Below are 16038 nucleotides of genomic sequence, written 5' to 3' on the forward strand. Positions count from 1 at the left end.
GTATAGATTTAAGTATCAGGAAATCGTTTCTGAAAGTATTTGTATGGAGTGTAGCCATGTATGGAAGTGAAACATGGACGATAACCAGTTTGGACAAGAAGAGAATAGAAGCTTTCGAAATGTGGTGCTACAGAAGAATGCTGAAGATAAGGTGGATAGATCACGTAACTAATGAGGAGGTATTGAATAGGATTGGGGAGAAGAGAAGTTTGTGGCACAACTTGACTAGAAGAAGGGTTCGGTTGGTAGGACATGTTTTGAGGCATCAAGGGATCACAAATTTAGCATTGGAGGGCAGCGTGGAGGGTAAAAATCGTAGAGGGAAACCAAGAGATCAATACACTTAGCAGATTCAGAAGGATGTAGGTTGCGGTAGGTTCTGGGAGATGAAGAAGCTTGCACAGGATAGAGTAACATGGAGAGCTGCATCAAACCAGTCTCAGGACTGAAGACCACAACAACAACATTATGCCGCACCATACATTAACCCACCAAGGTCGCAGATGTTCCACTTGTCGCAGCCATCGTGGATTTTCCGTTGCCCAATAGTGTTTATTATGCTGGTTTACGTTACCGCTGTTGGTGAATGACGCTTCGTCGCTAAATAGAACGCGTGCAAAAAATCTGTTATCGTCCCGTAATTTCTCGTGCCCAGTGGCAGAACTGTACACGACGTGCAAATTTGTCGCCATGCAATTCCTGGTGCACAGAAATATGGTACAGGGGCAATCGATGTTGATGTAGCATTCTAAACACCGACGTTTTTGAGATTCCCGGGTCTCGCGCAGTTTGCCTGCTACTGATGTGCGGATTAGTCGCGACACCAGCTAAAACACCTACTTGGGCATTATCATTTGTTGCAGGTCGTGGTTGACGTTTCACATATGGCTGAACACTTCCTGTTTCCTTAAATAACGTAACTATTCGGAGAACGGTCCGGGCACTTGGATGATGTAGTCGAGGATATCGATCAGCATACATAGCACACACCCGTTGGGCATTTTGATCACAACAGCCATACGTCAACACGATGTCGACCTTTTCCGCAGTTGGTAAACGGTCCATTTTAACACGGGTAATGTATCACGAAGCAAATACCGTCCGCACTGGCGGAATGTTACGTGATATCACGTACTTACACGTTTGTGACTGTTACAGCGCCATCTATCACAAAGCGAAAAAAGTGGTCCAACTAAAACATTCATATTTCTTTACGTACTACACGAATATGTAATAAAAACTGGGGGTTCCTATTTAAAGAAACGCAGTTGATATCCGTTTGACTTATGGCAACGCCATCTAGCAGGCCAACCATAGCGCCACCTTGTTTCCCCCTTCAAGCCAGACGAGTTTCGTTTGATGCTTATATCGTGAGATATTTCGCCCAGTCACTATCAATGGACCACCATATATATATCAATGGACTACCCTATGTACATATATAAATTTCAAGTGATCTTGTTGGTTGCTTTTAAGATTTCTTGTTTGGAGGCCTTCAGCTGTGAAAGAACTGGATTTTGGAACTTGTAGTTGTAAAGGTTCGGCTATGTGCCGTTTTGGTTTATAGGTGTTATTAAATTACAATAAATTACAATTTTAAAGTGAAACACCGACACCTTATTTGGTCCTTTCCACAATCCTAATCTCTGTTATCATAGCAGCTCTTGAAGGCTTATATTGTTTGTACGTTTTAAACTGATATTTAATGATAAAGTTGAGGTATGTGTGATACATTTTCAGTGGGCCGTTGCCATGAAACAGCATACTGCAGATTATGATACATAACAGCTAAGTAGGCCAAAATAAATATGGCATCTGTAGATATCGCGTGTGACGTCTAAATTACTTCACGAATGGAGAAAGTGTTGTGAGATGAGTATTACCTGATGCCATGCTTTCCATTTCCTTTCTTCAGATGTTTTATGTGCTCGTCAGCAAGTAATTGTGTTCCATCCGTCATTCCGTTCTCGGTAAAAATTTTTGTATACATATTAAATAAAGAAATATAACTCGATTATTTTATAATATGGTTGGTTGGTTGATTTGGGGGAGGGACCAGACAGCGAGGTCATCGGTCAAGTCGGATGAGGGAAGGATGGGGAAAGAAATCGGCCATTCTCTCCCAACGGAGCCATCCTGGTATTTGCCTGAAGTGATTTGGGGAAGTCACGGGAAACGTAATCAGGATGGCAAGACGCGGGTTTGAACCGTCGTCCTCCCGAATGCGAGTCCAGTGTGCTAACTACTGCACCATCTCGCTCGGTAATTATGTAATTCTGTACTCTGTTAATTTAAAGTCATTTTGCCGTCTCATGCAATACTGACAATCAGTGCGGCAGGCTCCATATATATTTTGGCATATTAAGCAGTTTTGTATTATAATTTGCAGTAAACCGTTTCAAGGCAAAGGCGTACTGAAAATGTATCACAAATACGTAGCCGTTATAATTCAATATCAGTTAAAAACGAATCTACGATATAAGCCTTCAAGAGATACTGCGATAACAGAGACTTGAGACAAGTACCACATGAGTAAGCCCTGGTGTAAAAGATAATGTTGTGGTTGATAGAATCAAAGGATGTAAGTTCGTAGCCCGCTACAAGCTAACTCTCTTTTTTTTTTCATCTGGATGCTCTTAACATTTTCTGGGACTTTCTTACGAATGTAATATAATCATGCTTCGAAATATTCGACGTTCTTTAACGTCTCCTTCTAATTAGAGAACGAAGGATGAAATAAATATCTGGATGTTTATTCCGATTATGTGGAGATTTCGGATTGTGTGGTTACGCAGGAACATAAGAGAACAGCTTTAATTGCTGCTACTGAAACGAGCAGCAGTAACATTTATATTTTTCCTAGGAACAAATATCCGCTGTTTACTTTCGAATATATATTTTTGAGTGTGTGGCATGGCAGGAAAACAAGAGGTCAGCTTAAATTGCTCCAAGTGAAACGATGAGCAGAAACATCCAAATTCTTCCTTGTCGCGAATATTTCGCGGGTAACTGTCGTGTCACAAGTTCTTTCGCTAACCGATGGCATTTATGGTTTGTATACTTCTGCCGCTAACGTCATGTGTGAGCTATTACCCACGCGAGAGAGGCCCATTTAGAATTCTAACGAAAATCAATAGCAGTTCCTGCGGTTGCCGATACTGCGTGTACGTCGAAATGACGTCATGTTTGCAGGAAGTGTTACGAAATGAGTGTCACTCTGGCTTCTGCAATTGTAAGGAATAAAGACACTGACTTTGTCAATTGTTTCAGTTTTTCTCTGATGATCCGCTTAGATAATTACTAAAAGTCATTTTCAAATTGAAATAGCTAAGGAAAGAAGAAAAACGGGATCGGTAATATAAAAATAGTAGTTACGTGACAATAAAATTAGACAGAAACAGCGACAGCCAGAAAAGAAAATTTCAAGAAATGACTCATATCTACTACTTCGAAGTGCAGTTTGTCAACAAGGCGAGGATTTTATGTAAACAGAACAGATGAATAATAAGGAAAGTTATGTGGGCAGATACGTGACTCTTTTTGCATGTCCACTGCCCTCACATAGCTGAATGACTCCTACACAATAAGCAGAGCTTTTATAATAAAGTAATAATATAGGCAGGTAAAGATGAAGTCGGCCTGTACGTAAAATGTAACAATTAATATGCGTGAGTTAATACGCTATAAGAACGAAATTATGCAGGTTTATTCAAAGATAAGAAACCATGACCACAAGAGTGCTTCACTTGCAGTACATTGATCGTGGAACGTTCCACTGCCGTGTTAACACTTGCTGCGTAGTCGCGCAGCACCTTCCAGCTGCCATCAGCTTACAGTACAAACACTTAAGTCTGACGGCCGCAGAAAGGAGACATCGAGCACTCTACATTTAGCGTAAAATGTCATCATAACTATCAAAATAAGGGTCTCCTGAAAACTCACGTCGTTCTTCTCTTTTTCCTTTCTTTTTCTCTCTTTCCTAGCATTTACCCTGTCGTTGGAAGATAACTACGCTTAAGATACGGCAAATTAATTTTTATTTGAACTTCGCGCACGGAGGCGCTTCCTTTCGCCACAGCCGTTATTCAACCTGAGACAAGGAAGTCTTATCAGTCATCAGATGATAAATTTTTTGAAGTTTCTTGTGTGTGTTGTAGTATTTTAAGTGTTTGTGTACCAGTCCGAGATTTGCGTAAGACAGCGAATAAATCCGCCTAAAAACCAGACTCCGGATGTCTAGTGTAACAGCGGCGTGGTCTAGGGCACCTTGCCATAGTTCGCGCGGCTCCCCCCGCAGGAGGTTCGAGTCCCCCCTCGGGCATGAGAGTGTGTGTTGTCCTTAGCGTAAGTTGATTTAGGTTAGATCAAGTAGTGTGTAAGCCTAGGTACGGTTGACCTCAGTAGTTTCAAACTTAACACAAATTTCCAAAAATTTCTAGTGTAACAGATAAGCGGTAGTTAATCATCCGCACGGTTCACGCCGTTAGCTCCCTGTCTGTCTACTTGGTGTTCAGCACGTTAAGCTAAACGAGTATGTCGCCTAATTTCCTTATTTGGCAGATTATTTTTAGGGGTGTTCCAGACCATCAACTGCATTGGAGTTTATGGAGAACTTATATGTAAGCGTCCATCCCCATCGTTAGGTCAGATTAATAAGAGATGGTACGGATCCCCCATTGTGCACAAAACGGGTGAGAATATCGTTACAGAAGCAACGCAAATAGCATGCCGTGTTTAAAATAACGCAAAACCCACCAGGGTAGGCAAAGTTTTTCAGAAGCTCGAATTTTGGAACGAACTTCAATACCAGATGATTTTTAGTAGTTTTGTAGTGACCTTCCCTCTCTTAGTGCATACATTATGTGAATTTATTTTATATGAGGTGTGATTCGAAAGTTTTAAGAATGGGCTTGTAATTGTTCAATTGTGGTACTTGCATGCTACTGTGATGCTCTTCTTCAAAATAGTCCCCTTCTGACTGAACTCACCGACTCCAACGGTGTTTCCACTTTTGGAAACATTCTTGGAATTTTTTTTTTCCTGAAGTGTGTTAAGGACACTGTCCATATTTGCCTGGATGTCTTCAGTCGAGTCAAATTGCTTCCCTTTCAGTCCTTTCAGTGAAAATTTCAGTTTAGGAAATAGGTAAAAGTCCGCAGGGGCCAAATCACGGGAATATGGCAGTTGTGGAAGCACAGGAATTTTGAATTTGGTCAAAAATTCAACGATGGAGAAAGCACCATGAGCCGGAGCATTTTCATGGTGTAGCACCCAAATTCTGTCTTTCCACAATGCAGGCCTTTTCTTCCTCACATATTCGCGCAAACGCTCAAGGACACATTTGTAGTATTCCTTGTTAATGGTCTGTCCTCCAGGGGTATATTCATGATGTACAATGCCTTTAGAATAAAAAAAAATCACCAACATTGTCTTCACCTTCGACTGACTTCGCCGTGCTTTGTTTGATAATGTTGAACCTGGAGCGTTCCACTGCGAAGACTGCACTTTTGTTTCGGGATCATATTCATATATCCACGCTTCGTCACCTGTAATTACCCTATTTCACAAATCTGGGTCATTTATAGTCTGATTAATCAGTTCTTGGCACACTTCAAGTCGGTATTGTCTCTGGTCACTTGACAACACTTCTGGAATGAATTTTGCAGACACTCGACGCATGTTCACATCTTCAGTTAAAATTGACTGAACTGCATAGAAACTTAAATTAAGTTCATCAGCCATCTCCCTAATTGTACGATCCGAGTGCACTAAATCGTGAACATTCACGACACTTTCATTCGCTTTTGAAGTAGAAGGACGGCCGGACCATGGTTCATCTTCAAAGGATTCGCGACCAGTTTTAAATCTGTTGAACCAGACAAAAACATTTGACTGGCTTATACAATTATCTCCAAAAGCTGTTTCTAATAGTTCGTAAGTCTCCGAAGCTGATTTCCCGGTTTTAAAACAAAATTTCACACAAACTTATTGCTCCGTTTTTACGTCCATTTTCAAGCAGACACCATTCGGGAACAAGCCCTAACTGACCCACTCTCAACCAGCTGCCACAGTGAACTGAATAAAGGAAACGCAGTTTCCTGTCAGAGGGCGTTCAAAGGCAAGGCAATGACTCACTCCCCACTCTCTGTGTACCTGCCCGCCAAACCAATAAGCAGTAGCGGATTCATTCTTAAAATATTTCCAATCACGCCTCGTATATAATGTTTAAAAATGAATGATCGTATTGATCTTACTAGTCAGTGGTTATGCGACTGGAATTGCCTGTAATTATTTACATACACGCGCGCCGCAGCTTCTCGGCGTGTGAAAAACAATGAAATGAATACAGCGACAAAGCACAGAAAGTTGTCTTGCGTTTATCACTGTTAATGATTTGACATTGCGTGAGCAAAAGGTTTTGAAATATTGTTAAAATTAATATTGCGTACCAATATGTCTCATAAGCCTTCGCATACATGACGTCATTAGTATGAAATTGTTTAGGTTTTCCCGACATACAATGTACACTATGGAGAGGGATTTCAAGTACAAACGCTCACGTAACGAAACATTATTGTAATGAAGTAATTCATATTATTTGAGCATCCTGAATGAAACAACTCGACTTCGTTATCTGTCTTCATGTTAATTATTTAATGAAATATTCACTGTTATCAGATTTCGTGAAGCGAAATCGATCAAGTCAGAGCATTGTATCATGCAAGTAAAAAAAAATATTCCTAAGCATCATGTTTTTAGGGCATCATTAAAAGATTAAATATTCTGCCGATCTTTATTCCTGTAATATTATTCAAGAAGACGGGTGATGCCCGCGAAGTATTACAGAAAGTTATTAATGGTTTATGGCCGCAATCCAGCAATGATCTGTAAAGTCTTATGGCCGTTAGGAAACTCTTGCGTATTTACTTAACATATCAAGAAAAGGAGCTTTCAGAAAGGAACAAAGTAGATTAATATTGTAACTATTGAACTATATTCTGAAATTAATCACAAAGTAATACATTTACAATACCTATGTTTTCGTTTTACAAGCAGTAAGAGTCAGATACGCTATTACACAACTTTCTTCTTGTACAGCGAGACAAAAGAGAGTTAGTCGATTTTCTCTCTGGGTGTGCTTTCTGTGTTTATTGCGCCAGAGAGATTGATGAGTTCATCCAAAGCAAACGTTGTTACCTGCTATTCTTTATACGTATTATATGTTGTGTACGCATTGTACTGGCTTTCAGTTTACACTTCATCATACTTCACAACACGACGCTGTTTCTTATTTTGTCGCCGTGGCACATATAACATTTAAACATGGATGGCACAGTTTCCACAACGAGACTGTACCGAAAACTGGCAGAAAACCCAAATGTAAAATACACCAATGGCAAAAGCCAATCAATACCTTCACTGCGCGATAACAATGGCCATGTTATTGATGACTGTGCCACTAAAGCAGAGTTACTAAAAACGATTTTCCGAAATTCTTTCATGATGGAAGACGAAGTAAATGCTCCAGATTTCGAATCAAGTACGACTGCCAACTTGAGTAACATAGAAGGAAATATCCTCGGAGTAGTGAAGCAACTTAAATCACATAATGAAAGCAAGTCTTCTGGTCCGGACTGTATACCAATTAGGCTCCTTTGAGAGGATGCTGATGCAATAGCTCGACACTTAACAATCATTTACAACCGTTCGCTCGTCGAAACATACGTACCTAAAGACAGGAAAGTTGCACAAATCACACCAATACCCAAGAAAGGAAATAGTAGTAATCAGCTAAATTACAGACGCATACCACTATCGTCGATGAGCAGTAGGATTTTGGAACATATACTATCTTCGACCATTATGAATTGTCTCGAAGAAAACGATTTTTTGACAAATAGCCAACACGGATTCAGAAAATGTCGTACTTGTGGGCCACAACTGGCTTTTTATCCTCACGAAGTAACGAGCGCTATCGACAGGGGATGTCAAATTGATTCCATATTTTTAGATTTCTAGAAAGCTTTTGACCGAGTCTCACAAGCGATTTCTAATCAGATTGTGTGACTATCGACTATTGTGTCTCAATTCGTGACTTTCTGTCAGAAAAGCTGACAGTTCTTAGTCTATGACAGGAAGTCATCGAGTAAAACATAAGTGATATCTGGCAGTCCCCAAGGAAATGTTGTAGATCCTCTGTAGTTCCTGATTTGCATAAACGATTTAGGAGAAATCTGAGCACTCTCGTTAGGTTGTTCGCAGATGATGCTGTCATTTACAATCCTATAAAGTATTCAGATTATAAAAACCATTTGCAAAATGATTTATACAAGAGGTCTGTATGGTATGAAAAGTGGCAATTGGCTCTAAATAGTGAAAAATGTGAAGTCATCCATACGAGTAGCAAAAGAATTCGTTTAATTTTGACCGCACGATAAATAACGGAAGTCCGAAGCCTGTAAATTCAGCTAAATACTTAATTATTATGATTACGAGTAACTTATACTGGAACGATCATGTAGATAATGTTGCGGGGAAAGAAAACCAAACACTGAGATTAAACCAAACACTGAGATTTATTTGCAGAACAACTGGGAAATGTAATAGGTCTACTAAAGATATTGCTTGCACTACCCTTGTCCGTCCTCCTGCGAGTACTGCTGTGCAGTATGGGATCCGGATCAGATAGGACTGATGGAGGACTTGGAAAAAATTCAAAGAAGGGCAGCTCGTTTTGTATTAGTGAAACATGGGAGAGAGTGCTACGAATTGATATACGAATTGGGGTGCCAATCACTAAATAAAAGGCGTTTGTCATTGCGGCAGGATCTTATCATGGGCAATCACCAACTTTCTCCTCAGAGCGTGACAATTTTTTTTTTGGTGCCCACCTAAATAGGGAGAAATGACCACCATAATGAAATAAGAGATATAAGAGCTCAAACTGAAATATTTAAGGGTTCATTTTTCCCGCGCGCTGTTTGAAAGTGGAGCAGTAGAGAAATAGTTTGAAGGCGGTTGGATAAACCCTCTGCCAGGCACTCAGTTGCGCATCGCAGTGTGATCATGTAGATGTAGATATACAAGTGGGTTGTCGTCACATACCTGTGCCTAGTGAGGCGTCAGTTTGTGTATAAATGAGCTCACTGAGGCGAATTTTAAAATTTGGTTTATACGTCCAATGTAGTTAATCTGAAAAATGATTGGTTTGTCTAGGCTTATGAAGTCCTCACAATTAGTTTTAATGTTTCAGTGAATACCATTACTGGCTACAAAAATTAATTGCTTTGGTAATAAAAACTTATCGACGTAAGTTTGTTTCCTTGTTAGATATACAGCGTTATTCTTATTAACGTCAAAAAAAAAAAAAAAGAAAATTCGCCGGAGCGACAATGATAAAGCTGAGACAACGAATTTGATATAAGACACTAGAGTTCGCAATTGATGGAAAATTCGCTAAAAATGGACCAGAAATGTTGAACATCAGACGTCACGGGATGACGTACCTCGCGGCACGTGCAGCGTATGGACTTGCGCGTGAAGAGATGATCGAGCGATGCACTACTGGAATTCGTGCAAATGGTGCAAACTTCGAACACCTGTTGTAAATTGATCTGCTGTAAATGTTTACAGATATCAAAAATGTTCAAATGTGTGTGGAATCTTATGGCACTTAACTGCTAAGGTCATCAGTCCCTAAGCTTACACACTACTTAACCTAAATTATCCTAAGGATGGTTCAAATGCCTCTGAGCACTATGGGACTCAACATCTGAGGTCATCAGCCCCCTAGAACTTAGAACTACTTAAACCTAACTAACCTTAGGACATCACACACATCCATGCCCGAGGCAGGATTCGAACCTGCCACCGTAGCGGTCGCGCGGTTCCGGACTGACGCGCCTAGAACCGCTCGGCCACACTGGCCGGCTATCCTAAGGACAAACACACACACCCATGCCCGAGGGAGGACTCGAACCTCCGCCGGGACCAGCCACACAGTCCATGAGTGCAGCGCCCCTGACCGCTCGGCTAATCCCGCGCGGCTACAGACATCATTCAGTGGAGAAAACCTACGTCATTTACTGGCAAATTTCGTAGTTCGGAAGCTTACAAACATTTAATTGTGAAGCAATACAGTAGGTTATTATTGTACTGTATTTTGCAGTAGCCGGCCGAAGTGGCCGAGCGGTTCTAAGCGCTTCAGTCTGGAACCGCGCCACCGCTATGGTTGCAGGTTCGAATCCTGCCTCGAGCATGGATGTGTGTTACGTCCTTAGGTTAGTTAGGTTTAAGTAGTTCTAAGTTCTAGGGGACTGATGACCTAAGATGTTAAGTCCCATAGTGCTCAGAGCCATTTGAACAATTTTTTTCTTTTTTTGCAGTAAACCAACGGAGACGGCGAAACCAGTAAATAAAATAATAAATCCTACCTGAATATTAACACATTATTGACTAAAACAATGGCCTATCAGACGCAAGACGCCAACCCTGACCCTTCACGCGATAGTGGACCCAGAGCCACAGCGAGAAGTACTTGATTTGAGCCTGATCAGGTGCGACAGATAATGTGAACCACTACACGTGCGGCGAGCTGTATCATCTGGTGACGTCACATCTAAAACATTTGTCATCCAGTTCTGGGGTATTTCTCGACATTTGCGGCCGCATCTGTCCTATATTAAATTACTTGTCTCAACGTCATTTACGTCGCTTTGGAGGTTCTTAAATGTTGATGAGAATCACCCTCTGAAGCGACTTTGTCACTGGTACCTTCCAATTGAACATATTTCGCAAATCCAAGGTCTTAAAACTTCTCTCTGCAATGAAAGGCCTTCGTCGTGCCGAAGTGGGTCCATTCACTAAAACAAAGGCGCGGGAAGCAGTTTGAACACAAGGCGGTCTTTTGTCCAGTCCGCAATGACACAATATTTTTCGTTCCTGTAGACACGGGACACCGAAGGGGAAAAAAGGACCCCGTGCTTACAATGGGGACCCATTATGAGGCGTGCGCAACACAAAGGCCCCGCCAAGACAATGGCGCAGCCAGCAGGGCGAGCGAGCTGAATGCACCCCGCACTGGGGAGGTCCCCGTAATAAGAAACCGACCAGGACGTTGTGGGGACACTGCTGCCGTCCCCCAAAATGGCCGCGGGACTCGATATTAAGACTGAGCGCGATATCAGAAGTAGCGCTCCTCGGACCTCTTGCTGTCCGTTAATTGCAGTAAAAGGGGTTCAGAGGTAGCGGAAGGCCTGGCCGCTCGCCGCTACGTAGGTGAACTGATTAACATTTCGAGGACCATTACAAATAACTTATTCAGACAGGACGTTGCGGCATTAAAATTAATTATAACCATTTTCACTATTCCTCTCCGGTGTGGCGATTCGAATTAAGGGACCGAGACTAAAGGGATTTCCTTCCTTCTGATAAAAATATTTTTGTCCATATCTGTTTTTGTAGCATCTTTATCTAGATTTCACTCTTTTGAATTCTAAAGTTATCATTGACAAAATACGGAGCGGAAGAATACATATAATTGGTACGAAAACCAATATGTACTTCTGAAAGTCGAAGGGCATGAATGGGAGGCAGTAATAAAGACGAGAGTGATACAGGGTTCTAGTTAATACCCAAAACATTCAAACTGTACATTGACGAAGTGTAAAAAGAAATCAAAAAGAAATGTGGAGATGGAAGCAAAGCTCCGGGAAAAGAAATAAAAATTTAAAGATTTCCCGACGACTTTTAATTCTTTCAGAAACGGCAAACAATTCAAAAGGCATCTGAACGGAATAACTAATTGTGTTCTGAGAAGAGTAATGTAATGCAGTTGAATTAAATCAGATGAGGAATAGCGAATTAGGACAGAAAATGGCACACTAGAAGAGTTTTGCTATTTGGAAAGTCAAATAATTGAAGACGCCAAAGTAAAAAGGATATAAAATGATGTCCGGCAACGGCAACAAAAGTTTTTCTTTCGAAGAGAAATTTGTTTACATCGAAGTTGAAGTGAAACGTGGACGACACACAGCTTAGACTAGAAGAGAACAGAATGGACTGAGATGAGTTGTTACAGAATAAGGCTGAAGATTAGACGACAGGATAACTACTGAAGAGGTTCGTACCAGATTAGGCAGGAAAGAAATTTATGACACAATTTGACTAAAAGAATGGATCAATTGATAGAACACATCGGGAGGCATCAAGGATCGGCAATTGAGCAACTGGTGGCAAGGGAGAGTGGAAGGGGGGGGGGGATAGGATTGTAGAGTGAGTTCAACGATCAGCTACAATAAACAGGTTTAAATGAATGTAAGTTATAACAGTTATGCAGAGATGAGAAGTCTTGCACAGGATAGGCTAGTGTGGAGCAGCATATTAAACCTATCTTCGCACTAAAGACAACAACAACAACAGCACTTTTTTCGTATCTTAACTAGTTGAACAGTCTAGTGTGATTACCATCAACCAGAAGGTAATCTCTTCGAATCTGTAACTGAAAAACGCCATGATGATCCCTACATTGGGAAGAAATACTGGGTTAGTTTGCCGTTCGGATATCAGGAAGGAGAGTGCCAAGGAGGAGGAAACAAAAGGAAAAAGAGTGGTTACCAAATGAAATGATAATGTTACACGAGTCGGAACGGTATGTCAGTAGTCTGTATGTGGTAGGGATACTAGAAAGGCCGGCCGCAGTGGCCGAGCGGTTCTAGGGGCTTCAGTCCGAAACCGCACGACTGCTACGGTCGCAGGTTCGAATCCTGCCTCGGGCATGGATGTGTCTGATGTCCTTAGGTTAGTTAGGTTTTAGTAGTTCTCAGTTCTAGGGGACTGATGACCTCAGATGTTAAGTCCCATACTGCTCAGAGCCATTTGAACCATTTTGATACTACAAAATCTGAGAAATGAAATGCAAATTATCAGCCTATTTCACAGTGAGGGTCAGTGAAGTAAAATAGAAAAAAGACAGTGATCTCAGGTCAGACGAATATAGGTTGATATCAACAACAGCTTCAAATGGTGTAACGGGAGCAGGCTTCATCATGAGTAAAGAGATAGAGCAGAGTGTGTTCTTCGAACTGTTAAATAATAGGATTATTCTCTTCAGAATCGACATTGAATCAGCACGAACGACAGTAGTTCAGGTAAACATCCCGACGTTACAAGTAGAAGATGAAGAGTCGGCGTATATGAGAATACTTAATGTATAATTCCGCATATAATGAGAGATGGAAATCTTATTACCATGGGTGACGGGAACACTGTAGTAGCGGAAAGAACAGAAGACTGAGGTGCGGGAGACTATGGGCTAGGCAACAAGAGTGAAAGAAGAGTGGAACTAATTGAGTCCTACAAAAAATTTTTTGTGGTAACAGCGAATAAAACGTCCAAAAATCGCAAGAGGAGCAGATACACTTTGGAAATGCCAGAGAAACGGGAAGATCCCAGTTGGATTACATCAAGGTGGGACAGAGGTACAAGAGAGTAGATCAGATTAGGATCACAATTTAGTAATGTTGAAGAGTAAACAGAAGCTTAAGGCAACAGTGATAACGAATACAACAGAAGGCAGTTTGGTTTATAAGAAATGAACGTCTGTGAAACAGGTACTCACAGGGGTTAGACAGACAAATGTAGGTACAAGATAGGCAACTCCTAAGACACCTTGGGTAACAGAATAATTCATTTGGTCCAAAAAGAAGGAAGCATAAAATGTTTTGTTAAAAAGAGGACTAAATAGATATAACTCACTTGGGAATAAAATAAATAGGAAGTGAACCAAGCCAATGTAAAGCTTCTGCAGGACATATACGAAGAAAAAAAAAAAACACGAATCCGCCATGAACCATGCACCTTGCCGTTGGTGGGGAGGCTTGCGTGCCTCAGCGATACAGATAGCCGTGCAACCACAACGGATGGGTATCTGTTGAGAGGCCAGACAAACGTGTGGTTCCTGAAGAGGGGCAGCAGCCTTTTCAGTAGTTGCAGGAGCAACAGTCTGCATGATTGACTGATCTGGCCCTGTAACACTAACCAAAACGGCCTTGTTGTGATGGTACTGCGAACGGCTGCAAGCAAGGGGAAACTACGGCCGTAATTTTTCCCGAGGGCATGCAGCTTTACTGTATGGTTAAATGATGATGGCGTCCTCTTGGGTAAAATGTTCCGGAGGTAAGAAGTCCCCCATTCGGATCCTCGGTCGGGGACTACTCAGGAGGACTTTGTTATCAGGAGAAAGAAAACTGACGTTCTACGGGTCGGAGCGTGGAATACCAGATCCCTTAATTGGGCAGGTAGGTTAGAAAATTAAAAAGGGAAATGGATAGGTTAAAGTTAGATATAGTGGGAATTAGTGAAGTTCGGTGGCAGGAGGAACAATACTTTTGGTCAGGTGAATACAGGGTTATAAATACAAAATCAAATAGGGATAATGCAGGAGTAGGTTTAATAATGAATAAAAAAAAAAAAGGAATAGGGGTAAGCTCTCACAAACAGCAGAGTGAACACATTATTGTGGCCAAGATTGATACGAAGCCTACGCCTACCACAGTAATATAAGTTTATATGCCAACTAGCTCCGCAGATGACGAAGAGATTGATGAAATGTATGGTGAGATAAAATAAATTACTCAGATAGTGAAGGGAGACGAAAATTTAATAGTCATGGGTGACTGGAATTCGATAGTAGGAAAAGGAAGAGAAGGAAACGTAGTAGGTGAATATGGAATGGGGGTATGGAATGAAAGTGGAAGCCTCCTGGTAGAATTTTGCGCAGAGCATAACTTAATCATAGCTAACATTTGGATCATGAATCACGAAAGAAGGTTGTATACATGCAAGAAGCCTGGAGATACTGGAAGGTTTCAGATAGATTATGTAATGGTAAGACAGAGATTTACGAACAAGATTTTAAATTGTAAGACATTTCAAGGGGCAGAATCTTACCACAATCTATTGGTTATGAACTGTAGATTAAAACTGAAGAAACTGCAAGAAGGTGGGAATTTAAAGAGATGGAACCTGGATAAGCTGACAGAACCAGAGGTTGTAGAGAGTTTCAGGGAGAGCATTAGGGAACGATTGACATGAATGGGCGAAAGAAATACAGTAGAAGAAGAATGGGTTGCTTTGAGAGACGAAATAGTGAAGGCAGCTGAGGATCAAGTAGGTAAAAAAACTAGAGCTAATAGAAAACCTTGTGTAACCGAAGGGATACCGAATTTAATTGATGAAAGGATAAAATACAAAAATGCAGTAAATGAAGTAAGCAAACCGGAATACAAACGTCTCAAAAATGAGATCGACAGGAAATGCGAAATGGCTTAGCAAGGATGGCTAGAGGACGAATGTAAGGACGTCGTGGCGCATATTACTAAGGGTTGAGATAGATACTGCCTACAGGAAAATTAAAGAGACGTTTGGAGAAAAGAGAACCACTTGCATGAATATCATGAGCTCAGATGGAAACCCAGTTCTAAGAAAAGAAGGGAAAGCAGAAAGGTGGAAGGAGAATATAGAGGGTCTATACAAGGGTGATGTTCTCGAGGACAATTTTATGGAATTGGAAGAGGATTTAGATGAAGATGAAATGGGAGATATGATACTGTGTGAAGAGTTTGACAGAGCACTGATAGACCTATGTCGAAACAAGGCCCCGGGAGTAGACAACATTCCATTACAACTACTGATGGCCTTGGGAGAGCCAGCGCTGACAAAAATCTGGTGAGCAAGATGTATGAGACAGGCGAAATACCCTCAGACTTCAAGAAGAATATAATAATTCCAATGACGAAGATAGCAGGTGTTGACAAATGTGAAAATTACTGAACTATCAGTTTAATAAGCCACGTATGCAAAACACTTACACGAATTCTTTACAGCCGAATGGAAAAACTGGTAGAAGCCGACATCGGGGAAGATCAGTTTCGATTCCGTAGAAATGTTGGAACACGGGTGGCAATAGTGACCCTACGACTTATCTTAGAATAGATTAAGTAAAGGCAAACCTACGTTTCTAACATTTGTAGACTTAGA

Source organism: Schistocerca nitens, chromosome 1 (genome assembly GCF_023898315.1).
Source record: "Schistocerca nitens isolate TAMUIC-IGC-003100 chromosome 1, iqSchNite1.1, whole genome shotgun sequence".
Lineage (NCBI taxonomy): Eukaryota > Metazoa > Arthropoda > Insecta > Orthoptera > Acrididae > Schistocerca > Schistocerca nitens.